The sequence below is a fragment of the Oncorhynchus masou genome, chromosome 32 (genome assembly GCF_036934945.1).
Source record: "Oncorhynchus masou masou isolate Uvic2021 chromosome 32, UVic_Omas_1.1, whole genome shotgun sequence".
NCBI lineage: Eukaryota > Metazoa > Chordata > Actinopteri > Salmoniformes > Salmonidae > Oncorhynchus > Oncorhynchus masou.
In genome coordinates, this window is record NC_088243.1 from 66221490 (window position 1) to 66237372 (window position 15883).

At 41.3% G+C, this 15883-nt stretch overlaps 1 protein-coding gene across 1 annotated transcript in view; it reads right to left on the reverse strand.

Moving 5' to 3' along the window:
- LOC135527077 (leucine-rich repeat and immunoglobulin-like domain-containing nogo receptor-interacting protein 2) overlaps positions 1-15883 on the reverse strand; it is a 349079-nt gene that overhangs the window by 259233 nt on the left and 73963 nt on the right. Inside the window, exon 2 of the mRNA XM_064955727.1 lies at positions 15575-15646. The gene's annotated coding sequence lies outside the window, so the exon portion shown is untranslated. The remainder of the gene's footprint in view (positions 1-15574; positions 15647-15883) is intronic.

Here is a 15883-nt window from a genome sequence, read left to right on the forward strand (position 1 = left end):
GGTGGGTGACATTAGCCTTCCCACAATCCCCCACTCACTCTGCGTCTGATGCAACCATATCTCAGGTGATTGATTATGTTGTCAGTCGGTGGGGGAAATTTATGCATGACTTTTGCTATCTCCGCGCTCACATTTGACCCGACAGGCAACAGATTTCTGCCAAGCTTTCTAAGTGACGTTAAGCTTCTTGGCACAGAACTTCGAGGTTCAAGCCAGAAGTTGAAGCCTGGCATGCCTTGAGATACATTTTTGGGGAAGTGTTGGATCAATACAATCAATAATCACTCCCCTAACTGTCATTATGCTTGACTAGGTTTGAAAGAACTGGAACTTTGAGCACTTAAATCCTGATGGATCTAAAGAGCACAGCGTTCAATTTATGGATTGCTATTATTGTACATTCACAGCGTTTTGCCATCAAACATCTATTTGCTTTTGTCATTTCAAGTTATTTTACTCTAAAGCATATACTACTGAAATTACTTTTATTGAAGATACTGTCACAGAGCATCCACACCTAAATTCTTACTGAAAAAAACACAAGAAGAGGGGAAATACACCTCCTAAACCCCACTCACGCAACCAAAAAGTCTCAAAAGTACACTTTTGGATAGAAGTGGTCACAAGGACATTCTTGAGCCTGATTCCCCTTGACATGCATGCTGTTGGCTGATTTCCCTTGACACGCATGCTGTTGGCCTCTCAGTCATTCTCTCTCTCTGCCCCCCATTCTATCTCTCCAATGTTATCTTCCTCCTTCTCTAACAGCTCGCTAAGTGGCTGAATAAGGTATTTGCGTTCAGTGTGCAGCTGCGTGACACCTAATGCATCTCTTCATGCTCTGCCACCTCGCTCACCCCATGGCACCATGCTGCTGACTGTCTGTTTTCTGGGAGATCCACCCATGCAGCACCTCAGCACTGCAGCTGGTATGCTACTCTAAAACCAAACGGGAGGTGGGATGCTGCCAGAGAAGGGATGATCTTGTGTGTTGAGATATAGCACAACAAACAAAGGCATTGAGCTCATATAAGTAAATGGAACTGGAATGAAATGTAGTTCATATGAGTAAATGTAACAGGTATGAAATGTAGTTCATATAAATAAATGGAACAGGAATGAAATGTAATTCATATGAGTAAATGGAACAGGTATGAAATGTAGTTCATATAAGTAAATGGAACAGGAATTAAATGTAGTTCATATGAGTAAATGGAACAGGTATGAAATGTAGTTCATATAAATAAATGGAACAGGAATGAAATGTAGTTCATATGAGTAAATGGAACAGGAATTAAATGTAGTTCATATGAGTAAATGGAACAGGTATGAAATGTAGTTCATATAAATAAATGGAACAGGAATGAAATGTAGTTCATATGAGTAAATGGAACAGGTATGAAATGTAATTCATATGAGTAAATGGAACAGGAATGAAATGTAGTTCATATAAGTAAATGGAACAGGTATGAAATGGAACAGCTGTACGGTGTCCATTTTAGGACATCTGCACTAACTACACTCTACTCGGTTGGATGGAAGGTGGAATGCAGTTATGGAAGTGATGATCTTCCATGTAGAGACATAGCAAATGCATCCATTGAGTTCATAATGTCAAATGAAACTGGTATAAAACAAGTATCCACATACAGTGATCCAGTTTCCTCCTGAAGGTGTATAGCCTCATAAATGGTAAAAATATAATTTTCTTGTGTTGTCTGCCTGTCCATGAAACCACATAATTTTCATATATCTAGGTTACATGATGGTTAGTTGTGATCAGACTGGCTGATGTTAGCTGTGATCAGTCTGGTGGTTGCATGCTTTGGAAGAGATTATAGGTCTTGATGACTTCTCCTGGTAAATAAAAGAGGGCTACCAGAACTTAAATATGTAAACAGATTATCTAGGTACCTCATTCAGGGCTGAAACTGTGTCATTTTCTGTTACTGCCCTCCCACCTGTATCCGAGCCCTCAGCTGTTATTATCCACCCTGATAGCACAGTGGGGCTTTGAGTCTCCTTTCATTTGCCTCCTATTGTAGAGGAGCTTTTACCAGGATATACAGACGCTTCACACTGGGAAAACAGTAAATCCACTTTGATGAAAAGCTTGTTTTCTTCCTGCAGATTACAACTCAGGACCCAGCTGTCTAAATCTTCGTTCTACCACTTTGCCCGAGGCAGTAGTAAACCGGTCTCTAAGTCAAATTGAAGTTCTCACTCTTCAATGAAAGCCTGAGTACAAGTCGCACTGTTCGCACAAAATCTATAAAATAAAAGTTTTATTAGCATGACTGCTACCTTCCACACTGGGCTATTCATCTTGACACATGACAACGGTGGAGAGAAGAGAACAAATTCAGCTTGGACAACAACACACGTGGATCTGTTGAAGGAGCGACTTCAGTGAGACATGCTAGTCAAACAGCAACTTTCCTAACTGTTTAGCATGGGCAATTTGACTCTCTTTGAGGAAGACTTGTCCATTTTGATTAGCCCAGCCCTCTTGAAACAGCCTCATTAAGTCCCTCCTTATGCCATAGACCTGGGCTTAATCAGCATTGGCCAAAGGACGGAGCTGCTAGGAGTCCTTTTCTTATGTCACACACAACTCTCTCAATCTGCGGCGCCCCGCTCCTCTCTTTCACTTCTTACTTTTTTCGACTGGAGATGCCGTGCTGCCATGACAACCAATCTCCTCGAATATCTTTATGCTTTCGTATCAGGGAATGTAATGATTGTCAGCAGACGACGGAGGTATCCCATCTGTTTATTTGGCCCAGCCAGGACCAATAACACACCAATGTAGAACAATGAACCCCCTTCAAAGACAGTCTGCAGCATAGGGAAGCTGAAGGATAGAGACCGAGACATGAGACTAAATCAGACCACCTCTAAATCTGGTGAGGTGGGGGAGGTGGAGGATCTTGTCCTTGGGTCAGTAGAAGCCATGCAATTATTAAGGCACACAACTAGTTAATTAAACATTACAGTTCAATCAGCAAGTGAGTCACTAATGGGAGATTAGGTGAGGAAAATAATCACTTTCATTAAAATATCAGGGATATGGAAAAAGACCCCAAGGCTTAAACAGTTAAAGATGGCCAATTGGATCAAATGGATATTACGTTAATGATCCTACACAAGGCTTCCTTTACAGTCATTCAACAACTGATGTTTTTGGAATGTAGAGAGTGAGAAAATGGTGGGGCTGACATTTTCTTTTATTTACTGGCCAATAAGCGAAGACAATTAAATTGTGGACAGTGTCACTTTGTTTCTTGTAGCGCCTAAGAGAGAAGGAGTGGAGAGGAGAAAAAGAAAACTCTGGAAAGATTTACTGTTCAATTACAAACGCGTAGAAGAGTCATTGCCGGACTGTCGGAGTCAAGTACAGGAAGAGTCCAAATTTTACCTCAGGGACAGAGATATCCTCGTAGCCTTTGACAGTAAAAGAGGAAGAGAACAGTCATCCTATTAAAATTGCCAGTCCTCCACAAAAGGAAAATTAAAGGTCTACTCTCAGAAGGACAAAGACAGTGTAGGCACAATCAGTTTTTATCTCAGAGCCGGGCTAGCTGGGCTATGTGTGGGGTTTACTGCTGAATTTCAATAATTTACAAGGACTGTTAGCATGTATGCTGTGATCAGCATATTTGGAAAGGTCAAAGTTCAGGTTGTTGAGAAAAACACCAGTCTGGACTTGCTTCTAATCACTCACCGTAGTTACAGGGAAGCGCTACAGCTACAATGTTTATACTGTAGTTTTAAATGTTTTTTTAAAGAGTTCAGAACTGGAGAAGAAAAGCTTTTGATGAGCATTCTCTTGTAAATCAGAGAGGATAGAGAGCAGAGAGAGGCAAAATGATTAAATTATTGATATGTTGCCTGATGATGTTAGGGTTGAGTATAGACCGTTGGCCATAGGCCTCGAGACCAATCAATGCCCTTCCCCTTCTTTTCTTGGGAGAATACATGATTGATGAGCAGTAGTGTCAGATTACCAAAACAATGGTTTAATGATAGATAACAATATACTGTTAACCCATGAACGATGACTGCCCTAAAATATGCCCTCTGGTGAACTGATTTGAGAGAATAGTCTATGAAACTGACTGAGTAATTAGTGGCCAATTAGAACACTAGACTGAATTATTATTTTGGGGGTGACACTTGCATAGACATTGCCACTCTACTATTGTAATTATGCAGTGTTACATTGTTGTGCCTTAAATCTTACATACAGTGCATTCGGAAAGTATTCAGACCCCTTGACTTTTTCCACATTTTTGTAACGTTACAGCCTTATTCTAAAATTAATTAAATTGCTGTTGTTTTTCTCATTAATCTACACGCAATACCCCATAATGACTAAGCCAAAAAAGGTTTTTATACATTTTTGCAATTGTATTGAAAAAAAAAACAACTTAAATATCACATTTACATAAGTATTCAGACCTTTTACTCACTACTTTGTTGAACCACCTTTGGCAGCAATTACAGTCTTGAGACTTCTTGGGTATGATGCTAAAAGATTGGCACACCTGTATTTGGGGAGTTTCTCTCATCCTTCTCTGCAGATCCTCTCAAGCTCTGTCAGGTTGGATGGGGTGCGTCACTGCACAGCTATTTTCAGGTCTCTCCAGAGATGTTTGATCAGGTTCAAGTCCGGAATCTGGCCTCGCCACTCAAGGACTTTAAGAGACCCGAAGCCATTCCTGCATTGTCTTGGATGAGTGATCAAGGTCGTTGTCCTGTTGGAAGGTGAAACCTTGCCCCAATCTGAGGTCCTGGGAGCTCTGGGGCAGGATTTCATTAAAGATCTCTCTGTACTTTGCTCCGTTCATCTTTGCCTCATTCCTGACTAGTCTCCCAGTCACTGCCGCTGAAATACATCCCAACAGCATGATGTTGCCACCACCATGCTTCACCGTAGTGATGGTGCCAGGTTTCCTCCAGACATGACGCTTGGCATTCAGGCCAAATATTTCAATCTTGGTTTCATCAGACCAGAGAATCTTGTTTCTCATGGTCTGAGAGTCCTTTAGGTGCCTTTTGGCAAACTCCAAGCGGACTTTCATGTACCTTTTACTGGCTTCCATCTGGTTGGTGGAGTGCTGCAGAGATGGTTGTCTTTCTGCAAGGACCTCTGGAGCTCTGTCAGAGTGACCATCGCATTATTGGTCACCTCCCTGACCAAGGCCCTTCTCCCCCAATTCCTCAGTTTGGCCAGGCGGCCAGCTCTAGGCAGAGTCTTGATGGTTCCAAACTTCTTCCATTTCAGAATGATGGAGGCCATTGTGTTCTCGAGGACCTTCAATGGGTACCCTTCCCCAGATCAATGCGGCGACACAATCCTGTTACGGAGCTCTACAGACAATTCCTTCGACCTCATGACTTGGTTTTTGCTCTGACATGCACTGTCAACTGTGGGACCTTATACAGACAGATGTGTGCCTTTCCAAATCATGTCCAATCAATAGAATGTACCATAGGTGGACTCCAATCAAGTTGTAGAAACATCTCAAGGATGATAAATTGAAACAGGATGCACCTGAGCTCAATTTAATTCTCATAGCAAAGGGTCTGAGTACTTATATAAGTAAGGTATTTCTGTTTTGTATTTTTAACACATTTGCAAACATTCCTAAAAACCTGTTTTTGTTTTGTCATTATTGGGAATTTAATCCAGTTCAGAATAAGGCTGTAATTTAACAAAACATGGAAACAGGGAAGGGGTATGAATACTTTCAGAATGCACAGTATATCAGTCACATCATTAAATCCCAATCCTTCACCAACCAACGGCCAATCTATAAGCACTTCTCTAAGGCAAAAAAACACCCTACGATTAAACTCCAGCGAGCAATACTTTCAGGAATGTACAATATAAGCCTTTTTTTGAATGCCGTAGATCAACACAGCTTGTTTTTCCCTCCTCCGTCTCCTGAATGCTGGGTGGTGTGGTGTTAGTGCATGTGTGTTGTAGAGAGAGAGAGAGAGAGAGAGAGAGAGAGTTGTGTAATATAGTGCTGTAGTGCAGCGGTGGATGACTGGGTCGTGTGCACTCTCTCAGCCTCCATTATCTCACCAGGCCCTCCGCCACACAGTGGCAGTCAAAGGCCCCTGCTCTTCAAACATGCATGTAGAAACTGGTCCAGGTAATGTTCACTAATTGTGTGGAGAAAACTGCGGCCTGAAAAATGCATGGTGAAAAGCAGTGGGAGGAAGAGGGAGGAAGATGGAAAAGACAGGGGATGGATGGAGGGACGGAGGGAGGGAGGGAGGAGGAAGGGATGGAGGAAAAGGAAGGAAGTTGTGAGAAAGGGAAATGGTGGGAGGGAAGGGGAAGGGAGATAGAAGAAGAAGAAGAGTACACAGAGATCGTGGAGATGGAGAGACAGAGAAAGAGATGGCAAAGGGATAGAGCAAAGGAAAGGAGTCACACTGAAAATCCCTGGTCAATTTGCCAGTGAGCATGTTCAGTATCGTTCCTTGTGTTTTGGTTAATTCAATGAGTAACTCTCAAACCCTCTCTCTTGCACGCAACATGCATACAAAATATATTTTCCCCTTTAAGTAAATCTGTCCGCCATACAATCTGGTGGGCTTTTTTCCCTTTTTATTCTCAGCTTTCGATTTAAATTACAGCCTGATGTATACTGAATTCATAATGAGATGTTTTTGTAACAAAAGGGGGCTTTTTTATGCTTGCAAAAATTGCTCTCTATCATTTGTTCATTGCTTTGGAGTCTACACCTAATGCAAATACCATTTCCTAATGAAAGGAACCAAAGGGGGACAAAAGTGCTGCCCTTTGAATTTAACAATCACCTTTCAAATTATCTTCCCATGTGAAATTCAGTCCCGATGCAATTTGTCTCCATTGAACTAGTTGGTTAGGCCAGAAAACAGAGATAAACCCAATGCAGGAACCCAGATAAGCCCAATGTACACTACATGATCAAAAGTACATGGACACCTATTTGTCAAACATCTCATTCCAAAATCATGGGCATCAATATGAGGTTGGGCCCCCCGGTGCTGCTATAACAGCCTCCACTCTTCTGGGAAGGCTTTCCACAAGATGTTGGAACATTGCTACAGGGACGTACTTCTATTCACCAACAAGAGGGCACTGATGTTGGGCTATTAATCCTGACTCGCAGGTGTTCGATGGGGTTGAGGTCAGTCCTCTGTGAAGGCCAGTCAAGTTCTTCCACACCGATCTCGACAAACCATTTCAGTATGGGCCTTGTTTTGTGAACATGGGCATTGTCATGCTGAAACAGGAAAGGGCCTTGCCACGATGCTGGAAACACAGAATTGTCTAGAATGTTATTGCATACTGTAGCGTTAAGATTTCCCTTCACTGGAGCTAAGGGGCCTAGCCTGAACCACGTAAAACAGCCCCAGACCACTATTCACCCTCCACCAAACTTTATAAATGGCACTATGCATGGGGACAGGTAGTGTTCTCCTGGCATCCTCCAAATATAGATTTGTCTGTCGGACTTCCAGATAGTGTGATTCATCACTCCAGAACGTGTTTCCACTGCTCCAGAGTCCAATGGCAGCAAGCTATACAACACTCCAGGCGACGCTCCAGCATTGTGATCTTAGGCTTGTGTGCAGCTGCTCAGCCATCGAAACCCAGCTCCCTACGAATAGTTATTGTGCTGAAGTTGCTTCCAGAGAATGTTTGGAACTCTGTAGTGAATGATACAGCAGAGGACAGAGGATTTAACCACGCTTCAACACTCAGCGTTCCCATTCTGTGAGCTTGTATGGCCTACCACTTCGCGGCTGAATCGTCGCTGCTCCTAGAAGTTTCGACTTCACAATAACAGCACTTACAGTTGACCGGGGCAGTTCTAGCAGGAAATCATTTTGACAAACTGATTTGTTGGAAAGGTGGCATCCTAAGACGGGGCCACATTGAAAGTCATTGAAATCCTCAGTAAGGCCATTCTACTGCCAATGTTTTTCTGTGGAGATCGCATGGTTGTGTGCTTGATTATATACACCTGTCAGTAACGATTGACTGTGAAATAGCCGAATCCATTAATTTGAAGGGATCCACATACTTTTGTATATATAGTGTAGGTAGCCCAATAAACCCAATGTACGTAGCCCGATAAACCCAGTGTAGGTAGCCAGATAAACCCAATGTAGGTAGCCCAATAAACCCAATGTAGGTAGCCCGATAAACCCAATGTAGGTAGCCCGATAAACCCAATGTAGGAAGCCCGATAAACCCAGTGTAGGTAGCCCGATAAACCCAGTGTAGGTAGCCCGATAAACCCAATATAGGTAGCCCAATAAACCCAATGTAGGTAGCCCGATAAACCCAATGTAGGTAGCCCAATAAACCCAATGTAGGTAGCCCGATGAACCCAATGTAGGTAGTCCAATAAACCCAATGTAGGTAGCCCAATAAACCCAATGTAGGTAGCCCGATAAACCCAATGTAGGTAGCCCGATAAACCCAATGTAGGTAGCCCAATAAACGCAATGTAGGTAGCCCGATAAACCCAATGTAGGTAGCCCAATAAACCCAATGTAGGTAGCCCAATAAACCCAATGTAGGTAGCCCGATGAACCCAATGTAGGTAGTCCAATAAACCCAATGTAGGTAGCCCAATAAACCCAATGTAGGTAGCCCGATAAACCCAATGTAGGTAGCCTGATAAGCCCAACGTAGCGAGTACGATAAGCCCAATGTAGGTAGCCATATAAACCCAATTTAGTTAGCCCGATAAACCCAATGTAGTAATCCCGATAAGCCCAAAGCAAACAATCCACAAGCGGTGGATTTAGTAGGATTGTCTCGTAAAAAGAAAGTGGGATACTTTTTTCTCTTTCTTGTGATGGCAGGAGATTTTTAGTTCCTCGACTGTCATATTGCAGGTACAGTTGAAGTGGGAAGTTTACATACACTGAGGTTGGAGTCTTTAAAACTTGTTTTTCAACCACTCCACAAATTTCTTGTTAACAAACTGTAGTTTTGGCAAGTCGGTTAGGACATCTACTTTGTGCATGACACAAGTCTTTTTTCCAACAATTGTTTACAGGCAGATTATTTCACATATAATTCACTGTATCACAATTCCAGTGGGTAAGAAGTTTACATACACTGAGATGACTATGCCTTTCAACGGCTTGGAAAATTCCCCAAAATGATGCCATGGCTTCAGAAGCTTCTGATAGGCTAATTGACATCATTTGAGTCAATTGGAGGTGGACCTGTGGATGTATTTCAAGGCCTTCAAACTCAGTGCCTCTTTGCTTGACATCATGGGAAAATCAAAAGAAATCAGGCAAGACCTTAGAAAAAAAATTGTAGACCTCTACAAGTCTGGTTCATACTTGGGAGCAATTTCCAAATGCCTGAAGGTGCCATGTTCATCTGTACAAACAATACCAGGCAAGAATAAACACCATGGGACCACACAGTCATCATACCGCTCAGGAAGGAGGCTCTGTCTTCCAGAGCTGAACGTACTTTGGTGCGAAAAGTGCAAATCAATCCCAGAACAACAGCAAAGGACCTTGTGAAGATGCTGGAGGAAACAGGTACAAAAGTATCTACATCCACAATAACACGAGTCCTATATCGAGATAACCTGAAAGGCCGCTCAGCAAGGAAGAAGCCACTGCTCAAAAACCGCCATAAACTAATCCAGACTACTGTTTTGTTTACAACTGCACATGGGGACAAACATTATACTTTTTGGAGAAAAAAGGGGAAGGCTTGCAAGCCGAAGAACACCATCCCAACTGTGAAGCACGGGGGTGGCAGCATCATGTTGTGGGGGAGCTTTGCTGCAGGAGGGACTGGTGCACTTCACAAAATAGATGACATCATGAGGGAGGAAAATTATGTGGATATATTGAAGCAACATCTCAAGACATCAGTCAGAAAGTTAAACTTGGTCGCAAATGGGTCTTCCAAATGGACAATGACCCCAAGCATACTTCCAAAGTTGTGGCAAAATGTTTTAAGGACAACAAGTGGGAATCTTGTGGAAGGCTACCCGAAAAGTTTGACCAAAGATAAACAATTTAAAGGCAATGCTACCAAATACTAATTGAGTGTATGTAAGCGTTTGACCCACTGGGAATGTGATGAAAGAAATTAAAGCTGAGATACATTGTTCTCTCTACTATTATTCTGAGATTTCACATTCTTAAAATAAAGTGGTGATCCTAACTAACCAAAGACAGGGAATTTTTACTAGGATAAAATGTCAGGAATTGTGAAAAACTGAGTTTACATGTATTTGGCTAAGGCGTATGTAAACTTCCGACTTCAACTGTAAATATTCTCAGGTATAATGTAATAGAAAATACTATATGCATTACAGAGCCGCAAATTTGATTGCCTTGTTCTAGTAATAGGCAAAGCTGGCTGACAGTAATATAATATTACCCCATTTATTATTTTATTCAAAATACTACTGTGTTGTGCATAATCTGTTATATGCAGTGGTGTAGTACTAAAGGCGGCAGGTAGCCTAGTGGTTAGAGTGTTGGACTAGTAACCGAAAGGTTTCAAGATCGAATTCCCGAGCTGACAAGGTAAAAATCTGTCATTCTGCCACTGAATAAGGCAGTTAACCCACCGTTCCTAGGGCGTCATTGAAAATAAGAATTTTTTCTTAACTGACTTGCCTAGTTAAATAAAGTTGAAAAAACTTGAATGCTACTTAATTCATTTTTGGGGGTATCTGGACTGTACTTTACTATTTATATCTTTGTCAACTTTTACTTTTACTTCACTACATTCCTAAAAAAAACATGTACTTTTTACTCCCATACATTTTCCCTGACACCCAAAAGAACCAGTAACATTTTGACAGGAAAATGGTCCAATCCACACACTTATCAGGAGAACATCCCTGGTCATCCCTACTGCCTGATCTGGTGGACTCACTAAATAAAAATGATTTGTCTGTAAATTATGTCTGAGTGTTGGAGTGTGCCATTGGCTATCGGTCAATAAAAAAATAAGATAATTGTGCCCTCTGGTTTGCTTAATATAAGTAATTTTAAATTATTTATACTTTTACTTGTACTTTTGATACTTAAAATACATTTTAGCAATTTCATTTACTTTTGATACTTAAGGATATTTAAAACAAAATACTTTTGCACTTTTACTCAAGTAGTATTTTACTGGCTGACTTTCGATTTTACTTGAGTCATTGTCGTATAAGGTATCTTTACTTTTACTCAAGTATGACAATGGAGTACCCCTGGTTATATTCTGCTTTTATGTGACGGAAGATGAACATGAGGTGCTAATTTGATATAGGGAGCCCAGATACAACATCTGAATATGTTTCAGCATCTTCTAAGGTAGTAAGAAGCTTTTTTTTCTACCATGGCTTTAAGGCTTCCATCTCCACAGGAAGAGGATGCTCATGAGGGGCATTATGGGGGAGATTTCCCTGCAGCACTTGCTGTAATGTTGCGGCTGAGCCGCGGGAAAGCCGCCTGTCCTTTAGAGATCGTTGCCCATGTTCAATGGTCTCCTCAAAGGCTTTACCTGGGCATACAACAGTAGTACGGTTGCTGATTACCAATAGTGCTGCTGTCGCGTCACTACATTCCCTCACAGGAGAAAAAAATATAATGGAGCGCTCTAAAAATAACAACAGCTGATGAAGGGGGATGTGCAAAGACGTGATTAGCAGCTTACTATGACAGGTAAATATCTGTATTAGGGTTTAGGATATGCATACTCCTAAGGTATAGTATACATTCAATGACATATTCAGATGTAGGATCTTAATTTGAGCCAGTTTGCTACAGCAGGAAAATAATTCCACAGCAGCAGGAAATGTGAATTATTCTGTGGATTTTAATTAATGGACATTTTTTTGTAGGAGTTGAGCCATTTTTAATTACGGAAAAATCAAGTCTGAAGTGTTAAAGTGGAAATTATAAACTTTATAAGCCTTTTTTAACATTGAATAGTCTACAAGTTTGCATTTCTTGCTGTGCAGGACATTTCGCAATAACAACAGTGATTAAATGAAGGACATTTTAATCCATCATGGAACATTGTGGTTGTCTTGGTATAGATGTTCCCCCAAAACAAACCAGACACTGTTATAATTCCAAAATCAAAGTTGATTGTTGTTGTAGGATGTTATCAGAGAGAACATTGGGGTTTCCTCTCACATTTGAATTCTGCCATGGCCTTCATCAAACGGGACCCATGCTTTAATTTTAGTCAGTGACAGCCTTATTAATCTTTTACAGGGCACATCTGTTTGAATTTCAGAAAGCAAACTTTATCTGGCTACAAAACAGGAAATTCATAAACCCAGCATTAGTATGGATGTAAAATACAGGGATTACTGTAGGTGCATGTGTGTCATTTTCACTGCTATCAACCTTTTTATGGTATTGAGCCTGTAACAGTGATGCGGAGCCTTCAGTTTCAGGACAAACTCTCTTTGCAGAGTTCTTTTTCTTTTTTAGAAGAAGTATAGCAATACAATTAAACAGTGCTCCGGGTATTCCATGTTGAATTAATTTCCTTTAACTATCGGTTTTCCCTTTTTATTCTCAGCTTTCAATTTAAATTACAGCCTGATGTATACTGAATTCATAATGAGATGTTTTTGTAACAAAAGGGGGCTTTTTTATGCTTGTGCATGCTTATGTTATAGTTTTGTTTCTACAATGTTCAAATGTTCCGACTGTCACTAAGAATTTGTCACATACTTGTTGACCCCAGACAGCTCAATTTACAACCTATTCCTCTTACTGCACCCTGTATTTAGCATTGAGGCCATAGTGCTTGGGTTAAAGAAGCAAATTGCTCTCTATCATTTGTTCATTGCTTTGGAGGCTACACCTAATGCAAATACCATTTCCTAATGAAAGGAACCAAAGGGGGATAAAATGCTGCCCTTTGAATTTAACAATCACCTTTCAAATTATCTTCCCATGTGGAATTCAGTCCCAATGCAATTTGTCTCCACTGAACTAGCTGGTTAGGCCAGAAAACAGAGATAAACCCAATGTAGGAACCCAGATAAGCCCAATGTACACTACATTACCGAAATTATGTGGACACCTATTTGTCAAACATCTCATTCCAAAATCATGGGCATCAATATGAGGTTGGCCCCCCCCGTTGCTGCTATAACAGCCTCCACTCTTCTGGGAAGGCTTTCCACTAGATGTTGGAACATTGCTACAGGGACATACTTCTATTCACCCACAAGAGCAATAGTGAGGTCGGGCACTGATGTTGGGCGATTCGGCCTGGCTCGCAGGTGTTCGATGAGGTTGAGGTCAGTGCTCTGTGAAGGCCAGTCAAGTTCTTTCACATCGATCTCGACAAACCATTTCTTTACGGGCCTCGCTTTGTGCACATGGGCATTGTCAGGCTGAAACAGGAAAGGGCCTTGCCACGAAGTTGGAAAAACAGATTCATCTAGAATGTCATTGTATGCTGTAGTGTTAATATTTCCCTTCACTGGCGCTAAGGTGCCAAGCCTGAACCATGAAAAACAGCCCCAGACAACTATTCCTCCACCAAACTTTACAGTTGGCACTACGCATTGGGACAGGTAGTGTTCTTCTGGCATCCTCCTAATCTAGATTGGTATTTCGGACTGCCAGATGGTAAAGCGTGATTCATCACTCCAGGGAACGTGTTTCCACTGCTCCAGAGTCCAATGGCAGCAAGAATTACTCCACTCCAGTCGACGCTTGACATTGTGATCTTAGGCTTGTGTGCGGCTGCTCGGCCATCAAAACCCTTTTCATGAAGCTGCCGACGAACAGTTATTGTGCTGACATTGCTTTTACCATTTGTAAAAACACCCCTGCACACTGCAGTCATCAATGGAAAGAAAACTGGCTGTGTGCTGTGCCAGTGTCTCTGTCTCAATGTACGATGTCCTACCATTCTCAGTACAATGTGGGAACATAGAATGGGTGGGATCCGGTCCCATGATTGGCACAGGCCTCTAGTCAGCTGTAGCACACAAAGGGAGGATTTGTATTGGGTTTGAGTTGAAATATCCTGGATCAGTGCCCTAGGGCCCTATTTACCTAGAGTCACCCCTGTCCTGATGCTTAAGCCCTCAATCAATTAATTATACTGCCTCAGTCTTAAGACTACTGCAGTAGAAAGACAAATCCACTGAGTTACATCATATGTGCTATTTTCCCTGGAAACACTGATCATATCTGACATTATTTGTTATATGTGTTATTGACGTAACCCGGTATTGCTGTAATCAAACCATTTATACTTACATAAAAGAACAATTGACATGGAAAGCTTAGTAATGATCGAAAATAACATATTAAACCTTTATTTTGATTAACTCTTTTTTAGAAACATGAAAATGGAAATTGCCAATGGCTGTATATGGTAACAAACATACAGTAGCATGCATGCCTTTGGGTCTATGCATCTGCGTCACTGGATAGATAGGGTTTGATGGGTTGAAAGAGATGCATTGCATTTCAGTACCTCAAATTCATTGCATTTCAGGCTCTGCGTTGCATTTTAGTCTCTTAAAGCCCAAGTTTAATTTATTTTCATCTGATCTCTTCTTAATGCTACCCGGACTATTTGCATTGTGTGCCTCCCCCCGACCCCTTTTTTTACGCTGCTGCTACTCTCTGTTTATCATATATGCAAAGCCACTTTAACTATACATTCATGTACATACTATCGCAATTGGGCCGACCAACCAGTGCTCCCGCACATTGGCTAACCGGGCTACCTGCATTATGTCCAGCATTAAGTCCTGTTACTCTCTGTTCATCATATATGCATAGTCACTTTAAACATATCTACATGGACATACTACCTCAATCAGCCTGACTAACCGGTGTCTGTATGTGGTCTCGCTACTTTTATAGCCACGCTACTGTATATAGCCTGTCTTTTTACTGTTGTTTTATTTCTTTACTTACCTATTGTTCAACTAATACCTTTTTTGCACTATTGGTTAGCGCCTGTAAGTAAGCATTTTACTGTAAGGTCTACTATATCTGTTCTATTTGGCGCATGTGACAAATAAACTTTGGTTTGATTTGACATATGGATGTCAAGGCTGTGTCATTTTTTAATTTGCTTCCACTGTTAGCATGCATATATTAGTATTTGAAACCTGTGTGAAGACATACACACACAGAGACACACACACACACACACACTTTTGAAAAGTAACCCACTGCTTTTTCCTTTTCTTATAACAAGCAGTGACAACAAGGGTGAAGAGGCAAAAAATAGCAGATTGAAGTTGCTTTTAATCAACTCTGACTATATCGCACATCTCCCCCTTAATCGGTGCTGCCAAGTGGAATATATATATTTTTTTCTGTAATAATGTATTTAGTGGCTGTGGCCAATTGTGTACAGTCTATGATTAACTTTTATTTTTTTGGGGCTATGATGCCAAGGATGAATAATCAGGGCAAACGTGACTATCAAAATATATAATAAGTAATCATAGCGTGAATATTGTGCCGTTTTAGCCCTCTGGTCGAATCTACCCTTGCATAACACTGAAGTAACCAGGCAACTTACCATATCCAAACATGGGCGGACGACATGGTTCCTTTCTGGCTAGAGAAGATGAGGGACCATTGAAGAGTCAGTCTGAAAAGCACAGAAAGAGAAGGGCAGAGTTAGTGTCAGGATATCCTTAATGGTTGAGATGATATGTTAATGATAGGAGAGCTCAGAGATTTAGCCTGTCAGTTCACTGGACACTAAGTCATCCAAGAGCTTTCCAACAGTGTCAAGCGACTTCTCTCTCTCTCGAGAGCCATTATTTCTTAAAAGATGGAGAATGGGATAAAATACGCTGAGTGTAGAGTTTACAATAGAGTGAAC